The sequence below is a fragment of the Bombyx mandarina genome, chromosome 10 (genome assembly GCF_030267445.1).
Source record: "Bombyx mandarina strain Sakado chromosome 10, ASM3026744v2".
NCBI lineage: Eukaryota > Metazoa > Arthropoda > Insecta > Lepidoptera > Bombycidae > Bombyx > Bombyx mandarina.
The window spans coordinates 7,099,009-7,105,008 of record NC_143217.1 but is presented as its reverse complement, the minus strand read 5'-3'; the positions used below and the strand labels follow the sequence as shown (position 1 = coordinate 7,105,008).

Genomic DNA, 6,000 nt, shown 5'->3' with positions numbered 1-6,000 from the left:
GTTTGTCGTCGGATCTTCTCAGTGGGTCGCGTTTCCGATCCGGTGGTAAATTCTGCGAAGCACTGCTCTTGCTAGGGCCGGTGTTAGCAACACTCCGGTTTGAGCCCCGTGAGCTTACCTACACGTCAAGGAGAAGCTGAAATAGCCTCTCAAGGCTATCGGCACAGGCAGGAAAATAAAGAGGCGAGCCCCATTACCCGGGCATAGACCAAAAAATAATCTAAAAAATAATACCAACTTTACGTTCTATCATGATTACTAAATTAGAGCCAAGATATGAAAGAAAAACATATCTGTATAAAAAGCGACAATAATATCATTACTGTTATTAAAAATGTAGATATTAAGCGCTTAAACGGAATTAAATAATTGTACTTAAAATTCATTCCGATAATCTTAGTAATTTAGAAACCTTATAGGCTATTGTTTTTTTGAATCATCATTACTATTTAGATAAATAGATAAAACAGTTTTCGCATATCACGTACATCACGTAGTCCACTTTGATAAGAGACTAACAAAACAGCAAGCTAACAAAATCTAGATAACAGTATTAATTATTTTTGTGACATCAATAAAATCTCATGTAAAATAAATAAATAAATTGAATCGACAAAGTATTGTTAAGTACGAATTACTTCCACTTAACATACATGTAACCAATATCATCATTATCTTACGAGTAAATTACCATAGAAATTTGATAACGAGTAACATGAATTCTAGTTTTATTGGTATCGCCCTGTAAAACGATCGCGATTGGCAATTTATTTTAGTTATTCCCAAACTTTAGTTGATACGGCTGCTCCGTAAGAGTTATTGAATAACGTTGTGTGAATAGTTGAGAACGACTGTAATGAAGGCGTTTTAGATGTTTTGAGTGATGTAGCGACTAGCAAGGCGTCGCTCCGATACGTTTATGGCGATTTACGGCAGTGCGAAGTGAAACATCGACAGAGTAATACGTGCCCGCCCTCGCGACACGCTTTTCCGATTTCCTAAACTCGTGTTCAGTTAAAATCTACCCCCGCTTCATGCTTCATCTATGAAATGTGGACAATGGAATTTGCTTCGTTTTACTTTCGGTAAGCTACATCGTTATAAATAATATATTTTTAGCTTTACAATTAACAGAAAAAAAACCGAATGTTTTAAGGAAAATTTAATCGAAACGAGTTTCTTAAAAAAATTGCAAAAAACCGTATAATAGAATCATCTCTGATGTTAACCTACTTTATCTAGTTCTTATTGTTGTAATATGATGTAATTATCAAATCCGGATATCGTTGGGTCAGGTCATTGTCAAACAGGGTGTAGGGGCGGTGATCCTCCATACAATACCGAAGGGTTTAATAATATTTGGGCTCACAACACTAAAAATAGTATTTTGGAAACAAAATATTTCGAATGATCACTCACGCAGATATTCTTAAGCAGTTAAGATGGTGTGGTTTTTAAACTAATGATTTTATTCTTTACATTTTTTTTTTAAATAATAAACATTAGTTTTAAATTTCATCAAGCAAATCAGTTAAAATGCGCGTGAATGTCTCCAAATCCCCTTTGATGTTTGATTAGAAACCTAAATCCTGATAAGCGATAAGAACGCATAAAATGTGAAATTTGGTTGTTTGAATTCGGATATTTCCAAAACTGAGCAGTACAAATATTGTTCTACGTTTTCTGTTGAACCGTATAATATACCCACTGTTTGCCACGTATGATTTAACAACTAACAACATCATTCGGTCTCGTCGGCGTTTTTTTATTAGCAGAAGACATTCTCTTATAAATTAATTTATTATTTAATCTATGGCTTATCCGGCGGATGGGATGGCTGCAGCATTTTATTTCACAAAAACAGACATGATAACATTTTATGCATGTTTTTTTATTTATTATTGTTATTATGTATTCGATTTTGTCAACTATTTGCTGACAAGTTCTTGCTCACTGAATGTAAAGAAATCATCAAAGTCCACAGATAACACAAATGCTCCTGTCACATTGACGCGTGAGGTCAAAGTCTCAATGGCAAAAGAATATCGGTTGATCTACCCGTCAAACCGGAACACGCGGTTACTTCAAGGCACAAACACCTTTGCATAGATTACACTTATATTATATACACTTATACACACAGACTTATATATATACACTTAATATTTAAGAGAACTTTTTTATCGACCGATTAGTCAAAAACAAGAAACGGGTCCATAGCAAAATCCATCATTAATCAGACAGTAAATACATACATACACTAAAAGGACTGTTATTCAATAAACCATGCACAATAAAAAAACTCGAATATAAAAAGTATGCTTAGAAACCAGTCAGACAAATGCAAAAGTTTACTTTTAGATTTAGAATTAACAACGCATTTTCGGTAACTAACATAAAAGGTAGAAAAGAAAACTCATAGCGCCAAATTTTAAATAGTATTTTTTTCCATTATAAGCAGTATATATAGGACACAGTAAAAAATAGTGGTATAGTATAATTACTACATATTATAAATACTATTACTAATAATTACTATTACTTAATCGCAATATACTATTTGGCTCCGGCCAAAAATTTCCATTGTCTGTCTTTTGCCACTCTTCTTCGGATGGGTTTTGGTGTTATACTAACACCAGTTTCCACGCTAAATTATTTTTACAATCTTTATCCCAAGACTACTTCAACTACCGAATTGTGTCATCCGTTAATCGTATAGTTATACTTTGATAAAACTCTTAGATGTGCCGCATCAAACGATGCGACTATGCGATTATGTTTATATCTCGTAGGTGAGTACAATTATTTTCAATTTTTCAATTTTACAATTATTCAATTATTCAATATTACAATTATTCAGAAAATTCGTATCGAATAGGTGTTCATGAATGTTTTGTATCTCAAGATATTTAGTGGTATTCACGTTGCTATGTCTATGGGCTCCCCTGTCCACTAATCACTTAATGATCTAAACAAAATAAATACAAACATTATGTAATTACTTTGCTCCTCTTGTCACGCATCAAATATAACCTGGTGATCTTCACTGGGTAACATAACTAATCGACAATAATAATAAAAAATATTAACGAAAAAAAAAAACCGGCTTCAATAAATTATAATTAGACAATCATGAATGTGGTCGAAGTCACTTATATAAGACATTATTAAGGATAACTCAAAAACGATTCGTCAGAACTTGATATTTAGAGGCGATCATATGAGTAGTACAGTCGAAGTACTTACCAGTACATAGTACAGTCGAATTGAGAATGTTCTCCTTTATTTGAAGTCGCTTCAAAGTGTATAGTTGCTATTGCTATCGCCATCAACAGATCTCGCCATCAACAGATACAAAACTAAAATCATGGTCGTTGATCGCACAAAAAAGTTGAAGCTTAGTGGAGCACTAAACCTTGAGCTTGTTGACAGCTTTATTTACCTAGGCTCCAACATTCACAATACCGGATCCAGCGAACCTGAGATACGACGGCGTATCGGAATGGCAAAGGGAGCCATGACTTACTGGTGGTAGGACCTCTTGTGAGTCCGCGCGGCTAGGTACCACCGCCCTGCCTATTTCTGCCGTGAAGCAGTAATGCGTTTCGGTTTGAAGGGTAGAGCAGCCGTTGTAACTATACTGAGATCGTAGAACTTATATCTCAAGGTGGGTGGCGCATTTACGTTGTAGATATCCATGGGCTCCAGTAACCACTTAACACCAGGTGGACTGTGAGCTCGTCCACCGACCTAAGTAATAAAAAATAAAAACCCCGCTCAGTAAAATCTGGCAAGACCGTAATATTACCCAGAAAACAAAGATAAAACTGGTGCTCACTCTGGTCTTTTCCATTTTCTATATGGAGTGGAGATCTGGACCCTTAAAGCGGCTGATCGCAAACGCGTGGGTGCTTTTGGATGTCAATGTGGTGCTAGAGAAGAATGCTCCGGATACCTTGGACAGGGAAGAGAACCAATGTGTCTATCTTAGTCCAACTGCAGATCAAGATAAGACTATCTACACTCTGCCTTTGCCGCGCACTCGAGTACTTGGGTCATATTGCTTGGAAAATATAAATAGTGACAGGGAAGATCGAGGGAAAGAGGCCGCGCGAGCGCAGTCTGACAAGGTGGTTATATTAAACCTACACCACACTAGAGAGATCCCATTCCATGAAGCCCTTCATGCGGCCAATGATCGGAGACGCTGGAGGGACATTACAAGAAGTCAAGTCCTGTCGAAATATAATGGTCACGACCCTCAGCAGGAAACGACGCGAGGAGAAATTATTTATAGAGGTTGAGTATTTATATAACAAACGTCGAAATCGCGTGGCACTTATTAAAATAAAAAAGAGATAGAACGAAACAAAAGACTAATTTGAAAATTATAAAATCTCATTAAATTTCATTGCATATAAGACTTTTTGTCTGTTGTCATAAACGCTCTCAAATTGGATGGATGATTTTATCTCTTTCCCAAAAATGTTATAGGCTCTTTCACATAGTTCCACACCATGACCTAAGACTTATACCGCCTAGTCAATCAGTTGTCATTGAAAGTCAACATTATTTCTTTTTTATTTTATTACTTTTTCTTATTTCTTTAATTTTTGCTAAATTGTTGAGATTGATCCACTATCCACGTTTTATTGTCGCTTTCAATATCTGGTCAGTTATATTTGTGTCGTACTGAAATACAAATGGCATTTTCATCATGAAATATGGATATGCCATAGAATAAATCATTAGAAAACGTGATAGTGGGTGCGCGTGTAGGCGCTAAATACTTTGGCTATTTTTGAATTATTTCTTTATATTATTAGAAAAAAATAAGTTATTTCAGAGAAAATACAATGTACTTTGATCGAGCTAGCGGTCCACTAGTAGCTCCCACACATAGACAGACATTTGATGAATGCAAACCATACAACAATAGTTTCAAGGCCCCATTTGCGTAATGACTAATTTAATGTATAAATTAAATATTCTCCGACGCGCCATCACAATAAACTTTAGAACCTTCGAACTAATGATTTTATCATGTGTAATAACCTAAATCCCGCTCATCTCATACTATATATTATTTAAATAAATAATTGTTTGATGAAGCACATGTCATAAAGTTCAGGAAATGCCTTGAATAGGAGTTCATACATAAGCCAGATGGTGCATGCTAAAATAATCTCTGAAAACGTACTATGAATGAAGGCACTAGGTCTTGATATTATGAATAAACTCTGTACCGGTGCGGTCGTGAAAGGAGATAACGGGATGACGGGGTTCTGGAGCAATTCTTTATAGCACTAGTCGTGGAACATACGGTTCGAACATAAAAGCGTTTTTGTTAAAATGTAAAACAGACTGAGTATACTGATCATTCGCTTCAGAGGTTTTCTGCAAAAATAATTTAATATGGTTAAACATGAAGGCGCGGCAGTCTCCTCTTTGTATTAAAAAATAATTTTATATGTTCTTTTTGCAGAGTTCGTGTAATTAAGGCTATGTTGAGAGCTCAGATGGCGGCAATTTTAATTTAGCTCTTAAAAGCGAAACCCTGTTTTAAAGTATGTTTCGTGAGGCGTTATTCAAAGTTCTCGATATTTTTTTGCGTTATGAAAATTTAAACCTATTTGTTTTAAACGACAACATTACTATGCTAATTACAAAACGCTATAAATGAAAAATACGTGACGTGAAACGCGTTTTATGTATGTTGAGGTTATAAGTCATAAAACGGATTTACGATGACCTCTGTTTTAAAAGCAAAAAAAACTGATCTCCTGACGGTTTGTTTTTGTATTGAAATCTAGTCTACTATAATAGATTGCTTTTATAAACACAAAATAGTGAAACATTCATGGCCCCGTTGCACTTGTAGATATAGACTGGGACAAGGTATAAATTTTTTAAGTAATCATACAGAATGAATGATGAAGTGAATCTTTGTTCACTTTAACATAAAGATCAACACCATCTGGACACATGGTACACTTTTTT

General features: G+C 35.1%; 1 protein-coding gene across 6 annotated transcripts in view; it reads left to right on the top strand.

Annotated features, from left to right (window-relative positions):
* The first annotated feature begins 890 nt into the window (after window positions 1-890).
* NGR-A13 (neuropeptide receptor A13) overlaps window positions 891-6,000 on the top strand; it is a 47,590-nt gene continuing 42,480 nt past the window's right edge. For all 6 annotated transcript variants that reach the window (XM_089730343.1, XM_028185615.2, XM_028185614.2 and 3 more), the window contains exon 1: window positions 891-1,085. The gene's annotated coding sequence lies outside the window, so the exon portion shown is untranslated. The remainder of the gene's footprint in view (window positions 1,086-6,000) is intronic.